General features: G+C 42.3%; 1 protein-coding gene and 1 long non-coding RNA gene across 7 annotated transcripts in view; one reads left to right on the plus strand and one right to left on the minus strand.

Annotated features, from left to right (window-relative positions):
* Positions 1-6063: 6063 nt before the first annotated feature.
* Positions 6064-9690, minus strand: LOC118662727. The gene is made up of 3 exons (XR_004969860.1): positions 9263-9690; positions 8804-9070; positions 6064-6612 (listed from the first exon to the last, which is right to left on the minus strand). It is a non-coding gene; the product is annotated as an uncharacterized LOC118662727 (long non-coding RNA).
* A 269-nt stretch (positions 9691-9959) lies between these two features.
* The window catches only part of SMAD2 (SMAD family member 2), a 63823-nt gene continuing 46652 nt past the window's right edge, over positions 9960-27130 (plus strand). For 4 of the 6 annotated variants that reach the window (XR_004969859.1, XM_036321467.1, XM_036321471.1 and 1 more), the window contains exons 1-2: positions 9960-10107; positions 10437-10520. The gene's annotated coding sequence lies outside the window, so the exon portion shown is untranslated. Of the gene's footprint in view, positions 10108-10338; positions 10521-27130 lie in introns of those variants that run through there. The other 2 variants (XM_036321469.1, XM_036321468.1) reach the window with 2 other exon arrangements.

Genomic DNA, 27130 nt, shown 5'->3' on the forward strand with positions numbered 1-27130 from the left:
GGATCTGAGTGCCAGTAGTTTGAGAGGTGATCCCAGGAAGTGTTGGTAGGGGTGTAAGAAAGTCAGAAAGGGAAGGAAAGGAAGTGAATAAAGAGAATTTATTGAACAGGTGTGTAAAACCCCTCAGATTTATTCCCTTCGCTGAGGCAAAGAAACTAGGGTAACCCTTCCTGCATTGGCTGGAGTTTATTCCTGGAAGCACTGACATCCCAGCACTTCTGGCCTGCCTGGAACACAGGCCAACAGAAAGTTGGATGGGGAGTTGCAAGAGCTTGGCATAAAAAGCCAACAATTTGTACGGCTATGGAGTACCCCTTGCTTGGGGTAATCTTATGATTGCTGGTGAGAAGCAGCTCCCAATTACAATATAGAAGCCAAAAATGTCAGCACCTTACCTTCCCAGCCCTGCCTGCAACTGCTGCAAAAAACAAATGCTGAACTTGGTAAACCTAAGGGATCTGCCCACCTTCAAAGAGGGAGCTCTGGGAATGCAAAGGAGGTTTGGTGGAGAATCCATTCTGGTGGCAATAACAGGTACTGGAGTGACATCTGGTTTCCAGGAGCAACAGGGCTGGTAATGCCAGTGATGGGTGGTGCCAGTGTCCGGTGCCATTGAATTGGAAGTGTAAACTGAGGTACCTTGTGTTGAATGGTGGTGGCAGTGATGGCCACCTCCCTCAACAGGCTGTATTGTGATCTTGGCTGTGATCCTAGCTGCTGCCCAGACTTCCTTGTTTTTGCTTATTGTCGGAACCTAATTTTGCAGCCTTCCCAGCAATTGTGTCAGCATCCCAATAGCTTTTCAACAAATTCCTTTCTTCTTAAGTCAGCAATGTCAACTTCTTCTGTTGCTTGCAACTAAGAACCCCGGCTATTACAAAGAATACTGGATGGGTGGGTAAGTGGTTGGGTGGATGGATGGATGAATAGATGAATGGAGCTACATGAATAGAGGTTAATCAGGCACAAATGCATTCCAGGCAGAACAAAGAGCACAGCCTAGCCACTGATAAATGAGAGAGCATGGTGTACTGGAAAAACTGCCAGGAGTTCAGTCTGGCTGGGGGCCAAGGAGTAAGGTAGGGAGTGGTGAGGTGTAAAGCTAAAGAGACTAACTAGGACAGCTCATGAAGGATCTTTTAGGCATGCTAAAGAGTCTTGATTCTATCTGGAAAAAAAATTTAATCAAGATAGTGACATCAGATTTGCAATTATAAAATATGGCATCAAAAGAAATCCTGGCAACAGGGAGAATGGATAGGAGGGGAGCAAGGCTGGATACATGAAGACCAGTTAAGTAGCTATGGCAATAATTCCAATGAAAGATGACAAAGGTCTGAATCAAGGCAGTGAGCTTGGAGAGGAAACACTGGATCTGAGATGTATTATCCCATATAATAAAAGCCTAATATGCAAATTGACTGAACCACAGAATGACTGGTGGAACAACTAGTCTCTATGACGTTCACTGACCACCAGGGGGCAGATGCTCAATGCAGGAGCTGCCCCCAGTCCTATGGAACAGGCCAACCAAAGTGGGTGCTAGTGGGGGATCCTACCTGTGCACAAATTTCGTGCACTGGGCCTCTAGTACAGTGGTTGGCAAACCGCGGCTCGCAAGCCACATGCGGCTCTTTGGCCCCTTGAGTGTGGCTTTTCCACAAAATACCACGTGTGGGCGTGCACATACAGTGCGATTGAAACTTCGTGGCCCATGCACAGAAGTCGGTTTTCGGCCTGGACGAGTCTATTTTAAAGAAGTGGTTCGGAAGTGGGGGGTGTTGGTCAGTTGGGTGACGGGAGACGCGGAGCAGGTGGGCCACAGGATACACCGAGGGGGAGGCGTGCGCAATTCATGCACAAGTTGAGTGAGCCAGTCAGTCAGCAGTCTCATTGTGCAGTGGTTAGTGCCAGTCGTGTCCGCAAATCGTGTGGGGGTGACAAAAGTACCTACTCAAAGCATAAAGTTACCTGTATTTTTCCAACCAGCTGCAAATCCTACAGGGATTTTGTCATCAATTTAAGAATTGTCATTATTTTGTGTTGGTGGCTTTATTATTATAAAATGAAACTTAATGCCTAACCTTGCTAAATAACTTCTCTCGCTTACTGTTTATTTCCTTCCTTAGCACTCATGACAACTGCAATTATTTGATGTGACTATTTATTTATTTAAAGTTGATCTTCCTCACTAAAATGTAAGTTCCAGAAGGATGTCATATTATCTCCAGCCTTTGACACATAATAGGCATTCCATAAATATATTAGTATATTGAACTCATGTTGTTAATACTAAGTACTCAATCCAAAATTATTAAGTTAATACCTACCTAAATAGTTTAAGTTTAAAAAATTTGGCTCTCAAAAGAAATTTCAATCATTGTACTGTTGATATTTGGCTCTTTTGACTAATGAGTTTGCCAACCACTGCTCTAGTATATTATGAAGTTAGAGACAAAAAGCATTTTGTCCTCATTTCAATATACAGAAATTAAGAAAGAAAGATCATGGATGACTCCAAATTTTCAGCTTAAGTCAGTAGATGATAATGACACTTATGCGTGCAATCATTCATTCAACAAAAATTTAATTAACAATTATTGTAGGAGGTACTGGATACAGACCTGGTCCTACCTTTGCTGTGGTAATAGTTACTCTATATTAGGCTCAGTTTATGAGTCTTCTCAGATTTTCTGGGCGTTAGCTTCTCTGGGACTCTTGGCATTTTGCTCTGTTTCAGCTGCCACCATGAGTGGCTTAGTTAAGTCCCTTGTGGTTTGATTGTCCAAGGCCGACCAGCCACATACCCACGGACTCCTCCCATCACTTCTGGACTCTAGGGCAGGGCACTTGGCTTTCTGAGTGGCTATCAAAGAATATGGATAACACAACTGGGCAGTGTGGGAAGTTAGCTTCCTGTGGGACAATCTTTGACTAACAGGAAAAAGGGACATAAAGTGCCTCCCTTCCTGGGATTGCTCCAAAACGTGATTACTCCATATTGTCTATATGAAGATGTTCTGTATGGCCAAGTGGTTGCACCTGTTAAGAGACTGGCTGTTACTCTACAAGGCTTGTCATTAGCGGTGGTTATCACAGTGATGCATCACCATGCATTGCTCCCCATTTTTCCTTACCCTTTTCCTCACTGTTGCTGCTTTGGGATAATACCTCCTAAGTAAAGCCTCAGCCCTTAATCCTTGAACTAGGCTGTTTTCTAGGGAGCTGGGCTGAGACACACCCGCACAGACAAATAGAAGATGAGTTTGAGTGAACTTAAGTAAAAATTACCCATCCATTCAAAAATATTTATTGAGCACCTCCATATATATTTGAATTAGGGATGCTATGGTGAAGAATACAGACATGTTTCCTGCTCTTGTTGAGCCTACCTTCAATGGGAATGGTAACAAATAATAAGTCAGCACAGAAATAAATGATCATAGTTACAGATAGTGACAACAATTTTAAAGAACAATTTATGATATGATAGTGGGACTGGTATATGTGTGGGGATGCTGATCTAGACTGGGTGGTCAAGGGGACAAAGAATAGGTAGAAGGAAAAGCCTTCTCTAGAAGGAGGATCAGGTCTTTCACAAAATGTCACTGGGAGAATGAACCTGGAAACAGACATGTTGTATAGCATTGGGGTTTAGATGCAGATAGGAAATGTACCCCTAATTTGACTATAAAAAAGTTGGTCATGACATATGCGTACAAAATAATGGGAACAGGGAGATTGAAGAGAGTAGAGAAGGGATGAGTGTGCAGACCAGGGACAGGGAGAAGAGTTAGTGAGCAGTGCCAGAGCAGAAAAGGTAGCCACTATGTGTATAATCCCTGACACTAAGTGGCCATAGAACTTTGGAGAAGCCTAGTTCTTGGTTTTCTTAGCTCCAAAATAAGGGTATTGATCAAGCTCCATGATTGTATGAAGGCAAGAAAGAGCTGAAATGAAAACTCTATGTAGCTATGTAATTTACCCCTTGAAATACAGCACTGAAGTCTTTAGGACCCAGTAATAATTGGCTTTCTCTCACCATTAATTATATTCTGGCCATTTATCAGGTAACACAATTGTCAGACTCCCTCACCAAAATGTCTTTTTCATAACTGAGAACTGTTTACAGTAAAGACAAACAATTGGGGCTCATTAAATCAATTATTAGGACACTGATTATGCATCTATTGTCTACTCTAGTCAGTTAAGTTCAATAAGCTCTTCAGTATTCATCAGAACAATTATGCTAATAAGCTTGAAATTTCCCAAGAGTATTATACTTTCACACACTTATCCTGCCTACCAGCAGTCTGGCTCAGTCAATATTGTCACACACAGACAATCTATCCTATATAATAAAGGCTAATACGCAAATAGACGGAATGGCGGAACCACCGAACAACTGAACAACTGGTCGCTATGATGTGCGCTGACCAGCAGGGGTGTGCATGGAACATGGCAGGCGATGGTTGCAGTGAGATAGTGGAAGAGGTGAGTGGGGGCACCAGACCAAGACAGGGCACTGGTCGCTGTCATCAGGGTGAGCCTCTGGTGGTTACTAAAAATTCTTTGCTACTGCGCCATGGTCCCACCTGGCGCTTGCACCTGCTGCCAGTGCTGGCCCTGCTCCCACTCACTGCCAGCGCCAGCCCCACTCACACCTGCAGCCAGTGCTGGAGCCTCTGCTCGCACCTGCTGCCAGCGCCTGGCACTGGTCCCGATCATTTGGTGCTGTCAGCAGGTGCCAGTCCCGATTGCCCCTCACAGCTTCTCCACCTCCCCCTGCTCCTGAGGGGCGATTGGGGAAGCAGCTGCTGCTCGCAACCACTGATGGCGCCGGTCCCGGTCACACCCACTGCTGGTGCTGGTCCCAATTGCTCTGCGCCATCAGTGGATGCGAGGGGGGTTGGTGCCACCAGCACATGGGAGCAGTGGCAGCAGGAGCGGGGCCCGCAGCAGGAGAGGCCAGGCGGGGACACAGAGGATGGGCCGAGACCCACCCCTGTGCCCAATGCAGCCTCGCAGCCCACAGTTCCTTCCAAGGTGCATGAATTCATGCACTGTGCCCCTAGTATATACATAAAAGCCATGCGACTGGAATGATCGGTCACTATGATGCGCACTGCAGCCAGCCAACTGGCCCAATCAGGGACTGGAGGGCCAGCCAACCTCCGTGGCCCCTCCCTCCGGCAGGCCAGGCCCCGATTGGCCCCCCTATCGGAGAGAGCTGGCCAGACCCCTCCCGTGCACGAATTTGTGCACCAGGCCTCTAGTTATAAATAAGGCATAAGGCCCTAGTGTTAACATATGACTACCAAATTATGCCCCCTCATAATAGAATTGTAAATATTTTGTACATTTGTTCTTTTAGGGTTTAGATATTGGCCTGTTTTCCCCACCCCCAAAATATGTAGATTTTAGATAATATTTAAATGCCTTTATGGGAGTATTCATTGCATTGGCATTGTATTATAACACTACAAGTAATATTTGAACAGTCACTGAATTAGCTATCTAATGATCAATAAAGCCAATGATCATTTGTTTTTAAATGTATAAGTAAGAAATATTATATTGTCAGCTGTCTGGAGAATAAGAAATATAACTTGTTTTCCCCAAATATTTTTCTCTCAACAAGAGGCAACTTTTCTCTCAGTCTCTTTACCTCTTTAAAAAAAAAAATCCCTAACTCACCCAGCTGGTATGGCTCAGTGGTTGAGCATTGACCTATGAACCAGAGGTCACCTTTGATTCTCTGTTGAGGCATATGCCCAGGTTGTGGCTCGATTAATCCCCAGTGGGGGGGTGTGCAGGAGGCAGCCAATCAATGATTCTCTTATCATTGAGATTTCTATTTCTCTCTCCCTTTCCCTACCTCTCTGAATCAATAAAAATATATATTTAAAGAAAAACAAACAAAAACCCTACCTCAATGGTTTGTTTTCTTGAGTGATTTTGGCCACAGAATAATAATTTTCCACCATAATCAACCATTGCTTTTATGATTGGCACATAACAGATACAGATAAATACTTGCTGGATCCTTTTTTTTTTTTTGTATATGCTTTATTCTTGTCTCCATCAGATGTTAGTTTTCATTTTTAACAAAAGCTAGCATGTGAATAAGGAATGTGTGTGTGTGTGTGTGTGTGTGTAGGCAGGTGTACACATCTTCAATACAAATTCTTTTAAAACATAAAATTTCATTGTATTGAGATAAAAATCCAGCTGATATTGAATTTTTTCTATCATTACTTACAACAAAAGTAACCCCACAACATTTGTTGTTTACAATTTTTACTTAGGTTATTTCATGAAATCAGTGTCCTTTCAGTTGCAAATAACTGGATGTTTCCTTAAGAAGTAGCAATGCTCACTTCAACTTAGCCCCACCAGGATGAGTAAATACAGAGATCAGATGTTGAAGAGATGCTCAATGGCTGTATTGAGAACGATGGGGCAAAGCTGTGTAGAATGCTTGTGGACCTATAGCACACACAGAATGCTATACAAATGCTGTATTCCACTTCAGTTACTTAGTCTTTTGGTAAGGGTGTGGGAAGACAACTGAGAATGAGATGCTTTCCTTATCCTTCAGGAATGTACAATCTAAATGGGGAGACAAAACATACATACATGAGAAAGCTAAAAACCTTCTCAAGACTAAAGTAACAGGCCAAGATTAATCAGAGATTAATATCATCCAGGAAAGGCTTTCCAGATTTCATAAGAGAGATGGACTACGAGTTGTATCTTTTGGAAAATCAACACGTGGATAAATATTTTTAAAAATTCAAACTACAGAAGAAATAATGATGAACTTTAAGTTTTCCACTCATGACTTCCAAGTTCTCATTCCAGAAGCAACCATTACCATTTTTCTTATACAGTGGGGCCTTGACTTATGAGTTTAATTCATTCCGAGACCGAGCTCATTCAGGAGCTCGTTAACTCAAATTACTCTATCAACTCAATGCAAAAAATCCGCGGAGTTGGTATCTCAAAAAACTCGTTAGTCGGGACACTCGTAAGTCAAGGCCCCAATGTATGTCTTTCTAGTACACTTAACTACTTTTAAGTTGATTCTGAATTGATTTTAATTTCATTGACTTTGCAGTGTCATGAGTGATGAAGGGTTAAACTTAGTGTCTATTCACATAAAAATAAGATTCACTCAATATAATTTATGCAATAGGAATCTACTGATGATAGGTCTTGAAGTACCCTAGTGGATTTCCCAGTTGATTGTTGCCACGGCAATCCTTCTCCATCTGCCTTCAGTTTCTGTCTTGACCCACTTTGGTTTAGACACATTTCTAGCAGAGGGGACAGTAGGCATGTTCCCATTTCAAAACCCTATGGGAACTGCATTGGTAGCCAGATTGCCCCTCCTCCCATTTATTCAATCTCACAGATCCTAAAAGGATTCCAGAATGGAAGTTAGGGACTCAAAAGTCTGACGCTTCGGGAAGATGGTCTTAAACTTCAAGCATATCATCTACTGAATTACTGTACCCTTTAATTGTACCCTAACTCCCATAGCAGATTCTTCTGGAATCCCGCCAGCTCAGGAATCCCCCATCACCCAGATGGATACCAAATGTACATCCTGGTCACATAGGAAAAAATATTTGTGTGACCCAGGGTAGCTTTATTTTTTTTTAAAAAAATAAATTTTTATTGATTTCAGAGGAAGGGAGAGGGAGAGAGAAACATCAATGATGAGAATCATTGATCAGCTGCCTCCTGCACGCCCCCTACTGGGGATCGAGCCTGCAACCTGGCATGTGCCTTGTCTGGGAATTGAAATGTGACCTCCTAGGTCAACACTCAACCACTGAGCCATGCATGCCAGGCCCAGGGTAGCTTTTAATAGGCCATTTCATATTAAAATGGTTGGCGTGGGTCAGCAGGAAGGACCAAAAACCAGAAACAGCCTTCCTACTTGTAAATTGAAGAGCCTTTGCCCTGGCCTAGACCATCCTCCCTGGTGGCTCCGGGATATGGAAGCAGAGGCTTAGGAGATGGATCAGTTCCATCAGTTGGCTTCCTGGGCCGCTTTCACAAGCTATTTTACAAGGTGGGTGAGTAGAGCTGCCTCTAAGCTGGCAATGGAAGAAAACGCCCTGGGGGTCAAGTTCTGAAGAATTTCTGCTAAGTTTACCTTAGCATAAATACATGAAGGCGACGGGAGGGAAGAAATGTTATCAATTACTGATTTCCTTTGAACGTCAAAGCCCTGTGATAGGTATTGTTTTATTTAATCACCACACAACTACATTTGAATAGCTATCATTGCAGGTGAGTTCCACTTGCCGAAGGCCACAGATTCGGAACACACAGTAGAACTAAAAACCACAATTTGCCCATCTCCGGGGTTCGTGTCCTTCAACACAACTTTTCGGTGGGAAGAGTACTTCTGTGTTCGAGGAGGGAGATGGTGGGCATGAAGATTCTGAAAGGACTTCTGGAAAAACTGTAAGACTCAGGGCATGGCCAGGTACCTCTCCACAAGACACCTTGCTCGGAGGAGCCTTCATATCCGAAAGGAAAGCAAACACTTCAAGAACTCTGACTGCTGGTGCTTCTTGTTGACTCGTTTATATTGTCAGTGCCCCTTTCCTGCTTAAGCCGCCACATGAAATTCACGCAGGAGCCCATGAAATCGAGCGCTGCACAGGGAGCCCCGAAAACTGCCTTGTCTCTGCCACCAACCACCAACCTGTGTGAGACCTAACTTTCTCTTTAACTTTAGTTCTGTGGTGCTCCCTGCCCGACGTACTAAGTGTTCAATAAATACCGGATGTGATTGATTAGTTGGGTTCCATAGTTCAGCAGAGATCTGGGTGTCCCTGGGGTGAAAGCGAAGTGACCCGAGTGCAGTTACGCCCCCACCAGCTTTGGGCAGCGAGCAGCTTACTGGCAGTTAAGGGCCTTGCAGCGCAGATGCTGGGGGCCTACCATCACCGAACAGCGGAGAAATGAAGGGAAAGAGAATCCGGCAACGAAGGGGCATCGGGCTTATTTCTCGGACTTCACAAGGGTCGTTCACAGCACGCATCATCAGCTGCATTTGTTACCGAAGAGAGAGCCAAGCTTCAGGTTAAACCTGGCACCCTTCACCCTGGCCCTAAAGCCCACAGGTCCCCGCCCCAGGGGCGTATTTACATCCCGGACCCCGCCCCCATCTCGCAGCCCGGGGGCCCCGCCCACCCGCCCGCTCATTCGCCTAGGGGCGCGCCCGGAGTGGCTTCAGTACCGCGGCTTCGGCGGAACCGTCCTCCGGCCCCTGGCTCGTCCTGTCCTCCAGGCGGGCTCGGGTCCTCCGAGGGGATGAGCACTTGCCCCTCCGCGGCTTGCTGAGGGAAGGTGGGCCCAGCGGCGGCCCTCACAGGCCCCACCCAATGGCGCTGGAGAGACCGAGCAGGGGACCCAGGGCCGAGGCAGGGGGACAGGTCACCCCGGGGCTGTCTCCCCGCTGCGGCAGGACACGTGCTTCCCCGCCATCCCCTCCCACAGTCTCTCCTGGGAGCTCCCCAAAGACGAAGTCAACCGAAACCGGGGGCGTCCCACCCCACCTCGCCCACCGCCGCGGGCCCGGCCGCGCCTCGCCTCGCCTCACGCTCTACGGGGGAGGCGGGACCAATCAGGGAGCGACGTCTCCCTTCCGATTCGAGGCTCCCGACGCGCGGCTCACACCCCGAGCACCTCGCGCGCTGATTGGCTGCGCGCGCCGCCGGTCGGGCCGAGAGGGCAGGGCGGGCCGGGAGTTGGGGGGGGAAGGAGGCGGGGAGGTAGTGGCCGGGACTCTCGAAGCCCCGCTCGCGCCCCGGCCCTGCTCGGGAGCTCGGCCTCCTTCCTTCCCTCCTCCGCTTGTCCTGCCTTCCGTGCGTGCCGAGGGCTGCGATCGGCCGGCGTGCCTCGCGCCCTAACGGGCGGCCGGGGGCGCCAATCAGCGGGCGGCAGGGTGCCAGCCCCGGGGCTGCGCCGGCGAATCGGCGGGGCTCGCGGCCTGGGGTGGGAGGCGGGTCTACCGCGCGGCCGCGGCGGCGGAGGAACAGCTCCCAGCCAGCAGCCCGCGAGCTCCGAGCGAGCCTCCCGGAGGTGGGTGCGCCGCGCCGCTGCGGCCGGCGGCGGAGGGCGCGGGGCGGAAGCGGAGGTGGGCCGGCGGGCGCGGCGGGGAGGGCTCGGTCGTCCGGGCGGCCCGGGGTGGGAGGGATGCGGGCGCGCGCCTGAGGGGAGGAGGGGCGGCGGCGGCGGGACGCGCGTCCCCACCCCCTCCTTCTCGCGGGCGGCGTCCGGGCCCGCGTCCCCTCCCCGCGCGCCGGGGCCGCGGGCCGGGCACTCGCTGGGGAGGCGGGGCGGGAGGCCGGGCGGCCGCCAGAGTGTTTTCAGTTCCGCCTCCAACCTCCCATTCCCCTCTCCCCTCTCAGCCCCTCATCCCGTTCGGAAGAGGAAGGAACAAAAGGTCCCGGACCCCCGGCTCCGACGGGGCGGGACCCGGAGCCTCGGTCCAGGTAAAGCCGCGCGGCCGGCGGGCCCCTGGGGCCAGGGGTGTGTTCGTGCGGAGCTCGGGTCCTGGAGGCTCCGCGTCGCCTCGCCTCGCCTCGCCTCGCCACGGGGGCTGGTGCCGAGGTGCGGCCAGGTCCGGGCGGCGGGGCGCCCGGCGCTCGGGGTGCGGGAACGCGGGGCCGGGCAGGCCACCGGGAAGGGGTCGGCGCCCGGAGCTGCCCGCCGGCCGGCCCGGGGCCCGCGGGGGCCCTTCCCCTCGGTCGCGAGCAGCAGTTGGTAGTTTGCGGTGCGGGTTTCCAGAGCCGGAGAGACGGCTCTGGGTGAGGAGTCGCCGGGAAGCCGTGTTGGGAGCGGGCGATCCGTGGCGTCCACTTGCTTTCTGGCCCCGTAACCTTTGTTGGCCATTCTGGTCTGGGGGTGCCGGGGTGCGCTCGCCCCGACGAGCCGGCGGCCCTTCTCCCTCACTTGGGAAAGTTCCTCGGAGCGGAGCCTGGCAGGTTTTCCCACCCGCCTTTGGAGAGCGAGCGAAGGGATTTCGCGTATTTCAAACTTGGTCCTCAAATGTGCAACTTGAGTTGTTTTGTTCTCTCCTGGGGGCGGCGGGGAGATACTGTCCCTGGGTTGGGTACTTGTGTCTTCTGCTTACTTAATCCTTATGTGGTTAATGGTTTCCTTTTGATCCTAAACAAAGGAAAAACAGCTCCTGGGTTGGTTTTTGTCATTCCTTCCTCTCGACCCTTTGGCTAAATGCTACGGGTTTGTTGTCATCTCCGCCTTTGAAAGGGCCATCCCAGGTAAACGCGATTGGAAGCAGCATTTCCCCTCTGCCGCGCCGGGCCTGTTACAGTGTGGAATAGTTTACATTCTGGTGTTTTAAGTGACACATGGAAGGTAATGGTTAATAAGCAAATGGTCACGCAAACTTCCAATTCCATCTTTTTCAAAAATGGCCCCTGAAATTTGAATTATTTTCAGAATTCCGAATGGTTCTGTATTCCTAGCTCCTTTTCATTTCCTCTCTTCTGATTTTCATATGGATTGAACGTGTACCACTGGCTGCAAGGATGTTTTGTTGGAGCCTAATGAGATAATAAATTGGCTATTACACTGCAAATACATGTGTTATTCTAGTTTTGACTCGCCTTGAAAAGTGTTTCTTTGACATAGAAGAGTAAATCGATTAGTTAAATGGAGTTTGAGGAGTTTTAATGTGAATAAATAAATAAGCAAATGTAACACAGAAATGGGAGAAATAATATAAAATGGATTTCATAAGTGTACCACAGTGTGAGGATTTTCTTATTTGCCTTAAGAAAACCATCCAGGATATCTGTAGACTTTTCTCCACCAAAAGATCATTTAGCAAACATTTTTATTCAATTCAGAAAGTTCCTTGGTTTTTGCCGTAAAATTAGTTATTGTTAGCAAATAAGAATAGAGTCTTGTGGACATTTTTAAGGTGAGTACCCACTTACACCCTTAATATTACAATTAATTGATTGTAAAGTAGTTCATTGGCCAGTTTTAATTAATGTAATGTGATTGGAAACATCAATTTCCGAGCTTGTTTTAGTAAGAAATTGCATAGAGCCCTGTTTTTTTACTTTATACCTATACCTTCTAAAGTGAGTTAACATTGTAGATGTTCAAAAAAGTTTGCTTTTTCAAGCTTGTAACTTACCTGTACCTATTCATAAGTGGTCGATCTTTACACAGTCTGTAAATTCATAAAATAATAGTCTTGTAAGAAACTGTGCAGGGTAATTTCCTGCTGTTCGTGGCTTGTCAGGCTTGGTTTGTGTTTTAACACTCAACTAGGAATTTGGGGATGGCTTTTTATATTTCAGCAGAAATCTTTTTAATAGAAACAAAGGTTTTTCTACTGCAAGATGGCAAAAGATCCCCTTTTCATTTTGTAAATATTAGAATTATGTTGCTATAATCTCATTACTTTACATTGGGGATGAAAAACACTCAGTTTAGCTGCATAACCTGCTGATCATAGATAGACCTGTTGAGTTTTTACATTTTGCAAATATTTTCAGTTGTGTCTTTTTATAAAGGTTTGAATGCTTTTCTTGTTTGGTTTTGATTCTGCTAGTTTTATATTTTAGGACTGCAGAGACTGTGTTTGTAGCAGCTTTGTTCTACAGGTGTATTTATAATGCATCTAAAAGCTGTATGCAGTTTGGCAGATGGAGGTTTATTCATATTCTTGGGACAAGAGTCATTTTTATAGGATAGAGAGGGGCATGTATGTCTTAGATTCCTTGTCTTTGATGTTAAGTAGAAGAGCCATTTTTAAGCTCTTAGTTTCTGTAAGAGGAAAGATATTTTTCTCTAAGTATTACAAGGGTATGTCAGAAAATGTAAAAGAAGATGATTTCAAAACCCAATTCAGAAGAGTGCTGTTATGCATTTATTAAACAAATAGTCTTTGATGTGTGCCAGGCCCTGAACTAGGTAGTAAAGTACCTAACAGGGGACAAATATATTATCCCTGTTCCTTAGTGGAATTAGAAAAGTAGAAGTTCCTCTTATCTCCTGCCCTGTCCTCCAGTGTTTAGAGTAAGAAAATCATGTTATTGCAAATCGTGGGAGCATGTAATGCATTACTGAGCCAGTTTCTAAATATGCTTGCAGTGCTTTCTGTAATGTAGAGGACAGCATTAGAGAAGAAGTCAAGTGTTAACTCAATGTCACTGGAAACTGTCAGTGTATGGGGGGTGGAAACATGTCACCATTTTTGCACACTCCATACAAACTGAAGATATGGCTGATCTTTTACAAAGATAATTTGTTTCTGAGCAGATGAACACTTGTAGACTTAAGCTTAATTTGGCCTTAGTTCGTTTATTCATTGTTCTTTAGTTATAGAAACTGGTTAGGGAAAGAAAGCAAACTTGAATGGGTCAGGTTCCAATAAAAGCATCAGAAGTAAAGTGTAAAGACAATTAGCTAATTTAAGAATAAGGATTGGGTTGCAGTGTCATGTAGTGGAAAGGCCATGGGTTTTGGAGAGAGGGCTTCTCAGTTACTTTTTGAGGCAAATTACTTAATTCCTGAGCCTTGGTTTTCTAACTGAAAATGGAGGTAACAGCTACCTCTTATGATTATTATATGGGTTAAATAATCATGATTAAAGTACCTAGAACATTGCTTCAGACATAAGCGTCCTCCCAAATGATCTTTTGTTCTGTTTTAGTTGTAGTTTTCAGTTGTTTTCTTCCTAATCCAAATGATTTGCCTGTGTTCTTATCTTTGACCTATTATAAAATGCACTTGAGAGGCAGAAACTAAGCAAAGGAGACGCGGGGCACTCAAATTGTCCAAGTCCATTTACCTTAAAGCTTTGGTCATAGGAGAGCCATTGAGTCTCTTAATCAGAACTTGTTGGCATTTATTTCAGATATTTGTAGCAAGTAAAGCTATCTGGCTTCTAAGTCCTCAATAGATTAGAAAGAAGTAGATTGTGAGTAATGTGGGAGGTTAAGGGGAGTGCGGTGGGGGGAAGGGGGGAGGATGGGGAACTGTCCTCCACTGTCTGTTGTAAGAAAAAACAGGTAACAGCCTGGTAAAGACAGTAGACTTAATCTACAAGACACGAAAACAAATATTTAAAGCCTATCTAGCATGTCTGGGACCATTCAGTGCAGGACCAGACCTGAAAGTGTAGTAATGCATGTTCATCAATTAGCTTAAGTCATGTTTGGGGAACTCTTTATGAGAATGCAGTAATCTACATAATTTATATTGTCATTCAGGATGATTAACAGCTCTTCTTAAAGGGGTAAAACATTGTACTATATGGAATGACTTATTTCATGGAAAAACCACAGTACTTGCTAGCACAGTACCTGTTAGTGTCTTTCATTTGGTTTGCCATTCAGTGTGCCATGTTGCAGGCTAAAAAGCCTTTCATGCTAAGCTACTAGTAAAGAAACGTAATCTAAATGGCTTAGCACCCCATACCAAATCTTTCTTCAGAGTAAGTCATTCTTTTTGTCATCTGTAAGGATGTCATGTAAAACTTTTCACTCAGGCTTTGAGATAGAGTGTGCTAGAGATTTCCAGGATCAAACTAACGTGGACAGTAGTTAGCCTAGCCTGTCTGTTGAGGGCTTCTTTCCTCTTACATGTGACTTCTACACAGTATTAGCTTTGGTAATTTTTTTTTTGGATCCTCCTCCTTTCTATCTCAGAGTTACTTTGTAAACAATCTACTCCACCAAATAGTAATTGGTAATGTTTGTAATAAATAGCCTTGACTTTCTTAAAAACAAACAAACAAATTGTAATGTTGCTACTGTTATGAATCGTAATGTAAATATCTGATATGCAGGATGGTCTTAGGCGACTCCTGTGAAAGGGTCGTTCGACTGCCAGAGGGGTCGCGACCTACAGGTTGAGAACCGCTGTTCTAGAGCATGAGTAGTTCAGTGGGTTCTTTTCAGATGTAACTGAACCACACTAATAGGACAGATGTCCAGTAAATTAGATCTTTAGGTTTATACTTTTAAGAGAACAGAAATCCTAATGATTTTATTCTTATTAAAATGTGTGAGTTTACTATGAAATTGTTACTAATTCTTACAAATAGTTCTGAAATTTTTCAAAAACTGGAATTACTTTGGCCTCAAGACCAGAGCAGTGGAACGTGACTGTAGACTTTAGTTGCAATCCATTCAGCACACATGTCCAGTTTGCACTTGAAAAGCTGCATTTTCTTTAATAATGTATAGTGTCCTTACCCCTCTCTCCCTTCCCTTTTATGGGGGAGGGTGTAGTTTCATGTTCAAAGTACTCAGTAAGAAAGAATAATTTTAGAGGAGCCACTAGAAGTTCAAGATTTTAATTAAAAAGAGACTTGACCTGAGGTGGTAGTATAGTAAACCTGTGATCTTATAATTTGCCTGTGTTTAAATTACATTCTCATATGCTGCTTTAGCTTCTTCCAAAAATTCTAGAGAGAGAAAACGGTTAAAGTATTGTAAATATTAAGGAAATACTAGTAAATGCTCCTTCTTAATTGCATCCTTCATTACAAAATGTGGAATGGGGCATCTGATTTGCAAAGTTCACAGAATGAACTCCTGATAAATGCTGATAAATGGTGCAGTGGAAGCTGGGCCAATGAGCTTTCTCCCTTGATTTGAATGAACTGTGGAAACTTTTTTTTTTTTTTTATTAAAGATGCTCTATCTCTGGCAGTAAATGCAAATTTTCCAAGTTTAGACCAAGTTTCCCCCATCCCTCCTCCAAATTTTACTTCATAGACAGGTAGTTAGATAGTTCATGTAAACTGGCTAATTAAATTTTTCTTTATAAATTGTTCTAAGTATGAGGTGGGTCCAGCTTTGGCCTGAGGTTTGTGTATTGACCATTTCTGCTCTATATCACTAATTTTCAAACTTAGAGCACGCACACACACTTTTGCACACAACAGCATCTGTAAGGCTCGTTAAGAAAAGCAAACAAACATGCAGAATTTCAAAATGTAAGGGGAATAGATGGGTGCTAAAACCCTGCCTGCTTAGTTTTCCTGTCAGTTTTCCTGTCATTCTTGCCCGTTGAAAACTCCACTGAGGAATAATAGATCTTAGGGAAAAACGTTTGCTATACACCTGCACTGTCCAATATAGTAGCCATTGGCCAAATGTGGCTATTTAGCACTTGAAATAAGGCAACTGTGATGGAGGAAATGAATGTTAAATTTAACTATAATTAATTTTAATCTAATAGAAGGTTCCTTTGGACAGTGCTATTAGACTTTGTTTTGATTGCACTTTCACAACCTGAGAACTGTATACACTTGACCTGAGTGTAAATTGCTGCTCAGCAGAGGGTCAAGACAGACCTAGGAATTTGAAGGTCAATTGGAGTACTGAATATTCGTGCAATTTGAGTCTGGGCCTGTGTAGTCTGATGGATGATTTTTTATAATCTGGGAATGATAAACCAGTATGTAAATTTATGTTTACAAGCTGATTATAGAACGCTGGAGTCATGAAAGGTGAAAGGAATATAACTCAACTTCCTTCCCTAGCAGTCCCAATATAATACGGCTTTCACTGAACTAAGACTAATTTTAGGATTAAATTCAAGCTCTAACATTAGATTTAGCAGCTCACAAAATTGAACACATGAATTTTTCTATTTGCTATTGTTTAAAAGACACATTACCCATCGTTCTCCACAGGGCCAACTTAGATTTCCAATTGGCAGTGTGTTTCCTTACTAGCTTATAACTTTGGAAAAAGTATAGCTACAGTGAGAAACCTGTTTTCTTTAATGGCTTTTAATGTATTTTTATTTTTTTAATCCTTTTTTTTTTTTTTAATATATTTTATTGATTTTTTACAGAGAGAGAGAGGGAGAGGGATAGAGAGTTAGAAACATCAATGAGCGAGAAACATCGATCAGCTGCCTCCTGCACACCCCCTACTGGGGATGTGCCTGCAAGGTACATGCCCTTGACCGGAATCGAACCTGGGACCCTTTGGTCCGCAGGCCAACGCTCTATCCACTGAGCCAAACCAGCCAGTTTTTAATCCTTTTTATTGTACTGATTTCTTTGACTAAAGAAGTTGTAAAAACCCAGGTCATAAGTAGTCTTTTTTCTCTTCCTTGTATGATAACATGTTCATGGATTGCCAAAAATCTAATAATGATTTTATACTATTTCTGGTGGGACTTTTGGTATTCTTTATGAAGGCAGAACCATTACATTTCAAGTGTTTTATGTTGCAGTATCTAACTTGATTTTTCTCTTGAAGTAAAAATTCATATACTAGGAGGTATTTTGGGAATATTTTGTATTTGCAGTTTGAAGATATTTGAAATTATATTTGCTTTCTATACTTAATCACTCCCTTTTTTCTAGTCTTGGACTTTGTGAAGTGTTTTTTGCCACTCTTTTTTCATATTCTCCTTCACACTGCCCTTTCGTAAGTCATCAGTGAATTCTGAACTGCCAAGTTTAGCAGCCTTTTCTCAATTATTGTACTACTTTCTTCAATCTCTGCCATTATTGACTATACTCTAGATTTCTTAAAATCACACAGGCATACTAGAACAGACACAGATTAGACTCTTTTCTCCAGCTATAAATGTTGGGTAAAATGTCAGACTTGTTTTCTTTTATATATGTCTGATCTAGAGAGGGAGAGAAAAGTCCCCAAGAACAATAACCTTAGAAAAGTCAATCACTGTTCAGGAAAAGCTGGTCTTGGGGAAATTACTAGATAAAAAATTCAGTAGCAGGGGATGGGGTTGTAATGCCATTTGGGGAAGGGAGATAAATCTCTAAGAACTGTGCTAAAGTATATATTTATGTAAAAACTGTTCTGATGTCATTGAAACGTCTATGGCCTCTACTGGGAAAAAAGCCTCAAACTCTCTATGGAGGAACTAGAAAAATTCTAGTCTTTATAGATGGACTTTAAATTTTACATGAAGGCAAGCAGGGTCAATAAAAAGCAAGATACCACCTAGGTGTAAAGAGTGGGTGTTTTGTTTTTGTTTTTTACAAGCATATATTACTAGAGGCCTGGTACACGAATTCGTGCATGGGTGGGGTCCGGCTGGCCCACCCAATAAGGGCCGATTGGGGCAGGGCGGGCCAGGGGAGGGGCCATGGGCGGTTGGTTGGTTGGCTGGCTGGCCCTGCCCCTTGACCGAACTTGGGGTTGAGGGGACTTTTTGCATATTAGCCTTTTATTATATAGGATTGTAATGCGAAATTCAAAAGGTCCAAAGGATATATATATATATATATATATATATATATATATATATACATACATTGAAAAGTTTGTCACCCTGCCGCTTGCCACTCAGTTGCCTTTCAAACACAAGTAGCATTACTAGGTTTTTGTGAATTATTCCAGAGATTTTATGCATGTCTGAGCAACTTTGTGCATATGTTAGCCTTTAGTACAAATGGCCATATATGTTACTTAATAATGCATCTTGTAGATTATTTCATGTTCATACTTTTTACTTTTTCTTTTTATTGTACAGTATCCTTTTGTATGAGTGTCTATAATATACTAGTATTTCATCAGTCTTCTATTGATACACACTTAGGTTATTTCCAGTCTTGTGGTATTAAAAATAGTGCTGCAGCAAATAACTGTTTATTTATTGTTATACACATACATAAGATAGATTTCCAGAAGTAGGATACTTACATTTGTATATTTATTTACGGGATGTATTCATTTTTAAAATAGTAATACATGCACATAGTACAAAATTCAAAAGGAACAAATTAATAAATAATGAAAAGTAAGATTGTCTGCATCCTGCTACCTAATCTACTTTCCAGAATGTAACCACTGTTACTGCTATCTAGCCACTAGCCAAATGTGACTATTGAACACTTGAAATGTAGCTAGTCCAAATTGAGATGGGCTGCAAGTATAATACTTAGCCTAAAAAATAGAATGTAAACTATTTCAATTTTTAATACTGATTTGACATTAAAATGATAATTTTGGTATATCGGGGTGAATTAATAACATTAAAACAATTTTACCTATTTTTTACTCTACTTTTAAAATGTGGCTAATAGAAAATTTATTATTATATATGTGGTTTGCATCCTATTTCTGTTGGACAGCATTGGTCTAAAGAAATATATATATATATATATATATATATATATATATATATATACCTAAGTGACTGTTCAACCAGTTGCTATGACACACACTTTTTTTTTTTTTTTTTTTTTTTAAATATATTTTATTGATTTTTTACAGAGAGGAAGGGAGAGAGATAGAGAGTTAGAAACATCGATGAGAGAGAATCATCGATCAGCTGCCTCCTGCACATCTCCTACTGGGGATGTGCCCGCAACCCAGGTACATGCCCTTGACCGGAATCGAACCTGGGACCTCTCAGTCCGCAGGCTGACGCTCTATCCACTGAGCCAAACCGGTTTCGGCAATGACACACTCTTATGACACACTCTGACCACCAGGGGGCAGACGGTCAACGCAAGAGCTGCCCCCTGGTGGTCAGTGCGCTCCCACAGTAGGAGTGCCACTCAGCTGACCGATGGGTGTCAGACGCAGGGCTCACAGCTGGTCGCTGCAGCCCGAGACCGCAGTGGTGGTGGCAGGTGCTGCGGGGCCGGGATGAGCAGGAGCAGCAGGCAGGAGTGGCAGGTGGTGTTGGACTGCCAGTTTCCGGCCCGATCCCTGCAGGCTATGCTAAGGGACCCCACCAGTGCACAAATCTGTGCACCAGGCCTCTAGTACATATATAAATGTATATTAATATATGGGAATTCCTCGAATCAGGAATTCCTTTTGCATTGCAATCTATGGGATCAGAAATCTCTTGCTAGGATGTTGGTTAAAAGAGAGGTACCAGCCTGGCCGGCATGGCTCAGTGGTTGAGTGTCAACCTGTGAACCAGGAGGTCACGGTTCGATTCCTGGTCAGAGAACATGCCCAGGTTGCGGGCTTGATCCCCAGTGTGGGGCATGCAGGAGGCAGCTGACCAATGATTCTCTCTCATTATTGATGTTTCTACCTTTCTCTCTCCCTTCCTCTCTGAAATCAATGAAAAAAAAATTTTTTTTAGTAAGAGAGAGAGGTACCAGGCTGTTCTTTATTGTTTTATTATTTACTCTCAACCATTTACCTGGATCATTATTGGCCTCGTTAGTGAAAGTCATGCTTCCATTGTCTTTTTTTGTTTTTAATTTTACTTCCATTGTCTTTTAAGATGTATCTTAACTTCAGGGAGAAACCCAGCATTACTCTTGGCTTCATGTTTTTGAATCTGCTCCAATTTGCACCAGTTGCCTCTCTACACTTAGTACACAGCAGTCGATGTGGATCCCTCTTCACTTCTCTCTTTTGTTAAATCTCATTCTCTTGTTTTGTGCTCCCTCCTTTTGATGAAATATTGTTCAGGACTTTTCTTGAGAGAATGTGTATGTGGGGTAAATATTTGGTTATGTTGCACATCCAAAAATAATACCTTCATTTTACCCTGGGAAATAGAATTCTGGGTTGGAAATAATTTTTTTCCCAGAGTTATGAAGGCATTGCTCTATTCACTTCACTTACAGTGTTACTGTTGAGAAAACCAAAGACATTCTGATTATTTTCCATATGACCTTTCCCCTGCCCCCCCCCCCCCCCCCCGAAGATTTTAGGCCCTTTGTCCTCAGCATTCTGGTCTTGATGTTGGTGTGTTTTCATCCATTGTCCTGGGGTCTTGATGGGTCCTTTCAATCTGGAAATTCCTGTCTTTCAGTTCTGGGGATATTTCTTGTTTTCTTTGATAAACCCTCCTCTCCTCCGCCTTCCATTATCTCTTTTTGGAAATTCTGTTTGGACATTGAACCTCCTGAGATGTTCCTTCAGTTTTCTGCACTTTTCTCTACTATTTTTCATCTTTCTTTTTGATCTACTTTCTAAGAGATTTCCTTTTATTTTATCTTCCAATCCTCCTATTAGTCCCTTCCCCCATCCCCACCCCTATCAAGCTATTTAAGAGCTCTTCTTTTAATCAATGTTCCCTTTGTACAGCATGCTGCTGCTCTTTCTTCAGGGTGGCTGTATCTTCTCTTATTTCTCTGTGTATATTGATGATTTTTACACTATGTTTTTTCTCTGGAAAGCCTCAAATTTTTTGAAGTTGCATTTTTCTGTTGTTTGCTTTTTCCCTTCAGATCATCAAAGTAATACTAGGTTAAGGTCTAGCAAGCTGATGGGAAACGAAGCATGTGGGTGAGGCTTGTCTCATTTCAGTTTCACTGTAGAGTGATCTGAGTGGGTTGTTTGTTGGTAAACTCTCAATTTTAGTATCTGTACATTTTTCCTTTTGGGGTTGGTCAGGTACCCCAGAGAGGAGTCTCAATCTGACTAAACAGGTAAAGGTCTGGCTGCTAGTATTTTGGGAGCCAGAACCCAGTGGAAGAAGGGTTGAGAGTCTACAGTTAGCATGCAGTATGCTCATCTTCATTTACTCCTCGCTTCTCCTAATGGTACTCAGGCCATCTTCTAGTCTAGGGAGACTGTTTCACCCTCTGCCAAGAATAAACATTTAGTTCTCTGGAGAGAGGCAGTTACCCATCTAAGGATCTAAATGCCTCTCAAGTATCTCTCACCCAGTCCTGCCTATTTCATCTCCTTCTCAGTTCCTGCGATGACTGGAGCTGTTACTTCACCTTTTGAGGATTCTGTCCTATAAATCAGGACATTTACCTACAGCTAGCCTAGAATTAGTAGTCTTGCTTAGTAGTTCAGTTACTACTCATCCATCCATTTTCCAGTTATCAAAATTTTGCTCATTTCCTCCTTACTCTTATCCCTGTCCTTGTGAGATTGTCTTTTCTTTTTAAATTCCTTTATTATGGCTTTTTAAAATAGGCTACTGTCTTCACCTGTAACTCACTGATTCAAGTTTCCCATGAAAAATGTCTTAAGGATAACTCTGAAAGAGTTGATACAGCATGTGTAACTCCCAAGTCAGTGGGGATGAGGGGGTGTAAATGAAGAAAATTTGATCATTTCAGTAGAGGTGGGAAAGGAGAAAAAAATAAAGAAAAATGCATAAGGATTAGATAACACAAAATGAGTTGATAGAGAATAAATATCTCCATAAGCCTAATACATAAATTCAAAATGAACTTGCTGTTAAAGGAGAATAAATTTTTTTAATAAATCATTTCTGATTTAATTATCTGTAACCTTTAGATACTAATCACATGAAGCTACAAAATTAGCAAATGTCTTAAAATCTGTATATAAAACGTAATTTATGTCACATTTCAAACTCATTTATTAGTGTACCACTCAATCTTTAAAAAAAAAAAGGAGGCTTCAAAGATAGTCTTATGGCATTCTTTAAAAAGGAAACTGTTCCTTTTAACTTGACTCCCACCCTACATACCAATTTCAAAACATATCATTTGATCATCTTGGTCATGGAAATTCCCAGGATGAGATTTTTATATTTTGCTCCCATAGCTTCTGGTTATCAGAAAACCCATGCTTTCCTTTATTGAAGGAATGTGGTCCTGCTGATGTTGGTGTATCCCTTTCAATATTCTTCATCCCCATCTTTGCTTCTTGGAGACATTTCCTTGGGTTCGCTATCTTCATGTTCATTAAAAGCTGCTTCTGCTACTGAAAGGGTTTTTGGAGAAAGAGTTGGAAGATTTTCTCTAGGTTACTTGATCCAAGTTTGATGGATATAGCTGAGGCTTTTTTTGTTGTCTGACGACCTATGGCAAATCCAAACTTGGATATCATATGTTACAGGCTTTGTTGGGAGGTCTGCAGCTTCTTCTTCATTTGATGGCTTCTCAGCGCTGTGACTAGATCTTTCCCTTCCATTACTCCTGTGGCTCCAGCGCATTGTCCTCAGGCGTCTCTCTTGCCTTCTCCTCTGCATTTTCCCCACCCGAGAATGAAAAATTAAAAATTTTAACAAAATGCTTTTTATTAGTAGACACACCTAAAAGGATGATGATATAATTTTAAAGTAAAGGAATGACTAAAGATATATACTAGGCATAATCTGTGTCTTAGTCCATTTGGGTTGTTATAACAGAATTCCATAGACTGGTTGTCTTATAAACAACAAATTTATATCTCACAGCCCTGGAGGCTGGGAAGTTCAAGATGCCAGCAGATTTGGTGTCTGGTGAGGGCCACTTCCTAGTTCATAGACAGCTGTCTTTTTGTTGTAATTTCATAAGGCTGAAGGGGGCAAGCAAACTCCTTGGTCTCTTTTTTTAAATTTTATTTTTATTGATTCAGAGAGGGAGAGAGAGGGAGAGAGAGAGAAATATCAATGATGAGAGAGAATCATTGATCAGTTGCCTCTTGCAAACCCTCTACTGGGGATCGAGGCGCAACCCAGGCATATACCCTTGACCGTAATTGAACCCCGGACCCTTCAGTCTGCAGGCTGATGCTCCATCCACTGAGCCAAACCAGCTAGAGCTCCTTGGTCTCTTAAAGGGCACTAATCCCATTCATTGAGGGCTCCATCACCTACCATAGGCCCCACCTCCAGAAGCCATCACATTGGGGATTAGGTTTCAACATGGGTTTAGGCAGGGGTGGGCAAACTTTTTGACTCGAGGGCCACAATGGGTTCTTAAACGGGACTCAGAAGAAGGAGCTGTGGCCATGTTTCCCGACGTTGCCATGTTAACACTGCTGCTGGTGAAGGAGCGGAGGGGAGAGCAAGAGAACCCTCCGCTCTTTCGGCTCAGCGCGCCGGATAGAACAGCCGAATGGGCCGGATCCGGCCCGCGGGCCGTAGTTTGCCCATGGCTGGTTTAGGGGAAGGGTGACACAAATATTAAGTCTGTAGCAATCTATGTAGTAAAGTTGGCAAAATTATGAGGATAAGTCTACAACTGTGTAATCATAGGAGTTTTAACACATCTCTCAGTAATTTAAGAAAAGTAGATTAAAAATATAAGGTTTTGCTCTAGCCAGAGGCAGCCAATCAATGATTTTCTCTCATCACTTATGTTTCTGCTTCTCCCCGCCCTCTCCATTCCTCTTTGAAATCAATAAAAATATATAAAAATATATACATATATACATAAGGTTTTAAAGGATTAGAAGGTACAGTTAGCAAGCATGCAACAATTACAGAACATATATTCTTTTCAAGTACTCATGAAATTTTGTAAGAATTGTTTATGTACTTAGACCTCAAAGCAAATGTTAACAAATTCCTAATTATATTTTATAAAGTCATATCCTTGGATCCTAGTGCAATTCAGTTAGAAATATAACAGGAGAATAGCAACAACTCCCAAATCTGAAGTTGTATATTTCTGAATTTATGAGATGAGGAACAACTCATAAAAATTAGGAAGTGTTTAAAACAGAATGATGAAAATACTACCTGTCAAAACTAGATACAGCAAAAGTCCCATTTGGGAAACTTTAGATAGAATTTTAAATGTTTATTAGTGAAGAACTAAGTAAAAATTAATGAGTTAAGTATACAATGTAATGAGTTAGAAAAAGGAAGGTAATTAAGTTGAGAAACATTAACGAAAAAATATATAATTGGAGCAACTAAACCAAGGGTGCTAAGTTGAAAAGACTGCCAAGATTGGTGGAGAAAAAAAAGATTATAGATGTATTAGAAATAAAGAAGGGTTGTGACTACAGCAAACAGATTTTGAAACTAAGAACACTAAGAAGTTTTCTACCTTTAATATAAAGTGGAAGAGACCATTTCTAGCAAAATAAGTTACCAAAATTGGCTTAAGAATAAGAAACTTGACTAGATTGTAATTTAAAAACTTAAATTCATTAGAAATCTACCTATACCAAAAGAAAATTAAGTAAAAATCCAAACCCAAATAAGTAAAACCCAAGTGAAAACCCTAAATGGCCAAATTCTACAGAACATGAGTCGGTAATTCCAATCAGAATACAAAATATTATAGAAAAAAATCATTTTGCAAGTTTACTGTAATCTTGATACCTCCAACGGGACAAGGGTATTATGAGAAGGGAGAATGTATAGTCCACATCTCAGATGGTAATAAAAATTTTAGGTAATAAAATGTTAGTATTTGTTAAAAAAAATACCATGACTAATAAGGGTTACCTCAAGAATGTAAAGATGATTAAATGTTAGAAAACCTGTAAATGAAGGTCATCACATTAACACATTAACACAACAAAGGGGAAAAAAAACCCATATGAGAATCTTGACTAGATTATAATTTAAAAACTTAAATTCATAGCACCACCAAAATAAAGTTAAGTAAAAAACCAAAAAGAAAAAAGCAAAATCCAAGTGAAAACCCTAGCTGGGCAAAGGAAAAAAGACATGAAAAAATTCCGTATATTTTTGACCAAAATTCTTAGAAACTATAAATATGAGGGTGATGGTTAAAAAAAAGGGGGGGGGGCACAGAAGAGTATATGTAATATCATTCAATTATATGAATTTCTAGAACAGGTAAAATTACCTTGATGGAAGTCAGATCAGTAATTGCCTGGGGTAGGAAAGTAGATTGACTGTGAGGGGCACAAGGAAACTTTCTGAGATGGTGGAATTATACTGTTTTGATTGAAACAATGGATATATGGAGGTATACATTTATTAATACTCATTGAATTATATACTTAACATCTGGAGGCTGGGAAGTTCAAGATGCCAGCAGATTTGGTTTCTGGTGAGGGCCACTTCCTAGTTCATAGATAGCTGTGCATCAATGAAGTTGATTAAAAAAGTTAATATGTAAAACCAAGGCATGTGTATGTATCAGCAGCAAACATTAAAAAAAAAAACAAAAAACAAAAAAAAAACTCACCGTTTAAAATGGCAGCCCAAACTACAAAATCCCTAGGAAGAAATAAAACAAAAACATGTGTGGGACCTGAGTGGAGAAAATAAGACACGTATAATTCAAATTATAAAAGATGTACTTGTGTTTATGACTAGAAGGCACATTACCATAAATCTGTCAGTTTTCCTCCACTTGTTTGTAAATTCAGTGCCATTCCAATTAAAATCCCAGCAGGTGAAAGAGAATTTACTTTATCAGGTAGGAAGACATATTCTGTAGCTTTAGTAGTTAAGCCATACTATTTGCCTCAGATATAGACTAATTGGGGGGAGGGCGGCCGAGCTCAGAAACACAAATAGCATTGTAATCAGTAGGGGAAAAGATTCAGTTTATTATCTTTGCTGGGGAGGAGAAGATACCTGCCTTGCGCCACACACAAAAATAAATTGCAGATGTGAAAGAGAACTTTAGACTTTATAACTTTTGAAAGATGACAGCATATGGAAGATTTTTTAAGAAGGTACACATGTATATATCATTTAAGATTTTAAATTGATGTGCTCAAATTTAAATTGATAAATTTGAGCACATTAAAGACATTCTCTGAAATCATTACAAATATATTTTTTAAAAATCCTAAATTTGGTGGGATTTGAAAAGCTAAACTTAAAATAACCAACATAAATTTGAGAAGAAAGGAAAGGGGCTCACTCTGCAAATATTAATACTCTTGAGAAGCAATGACTAAAATTCTGTGATATTACAGGTATGAACAAGTACAGCAATGAACAGACTATAAAGCCCCCAATCAGGTATTTATTTTACAGGGATTTGATATGTGACAGGAGTGGCATTATGAATTATTAAAGAAAAGGTAAATTATTTAAGTGCTGATAAAATAGTCTGTCCTTACAGGAGATGTTTAGATTGCTATCTCACCCCTTAAATAAAAACAAATTCCTGCTATGTTGGAAACCTAAATGTGAAAAATAAAACTAAAATGTCTGTGAGAATACATAGGAGGAATCCTATATAACACAAGACTAATATGCAAATTGTCCCCTTGGGAGTTCGACCGGGAGACCAGGAGTTCCATCGCTCGCTATGATGTGCGGTGACCACCAGGGGGCAGCGTGGAACATGGTGGGTGACCAGCGGGGGTGGCGGGGCACTGAGTGAGTGAGGGAAGGAGGAGGCAGGGAGGCCTGGAGGCGGGGAACCTGATCGGCCCTGATCACTGGCCAGGCCTAAAACCCTACCTGTGCACGAATTTTGTGCACCGGGCCTCTAGTATCTTTATAACAGGGTACTTTT

The sequence above is a fragment of the Myotis myotis genome, unplaced genomic scaffold (genome assembly GCF_014108235.1).
Source record: "Myotis myotis isolate mMyoMyo1 unplaced genomic scaffold, mMyoMyo1.p scaffold_m19_p_9, whole genome shotgun sequence".
Classification (NCBI taxonomy): domain Eukaryota; kingdom Metazoa; phylum Chordata; class Mammalia; order Chiroptera; family Vespertilionidae; genus Myotis; species Myotis myotis.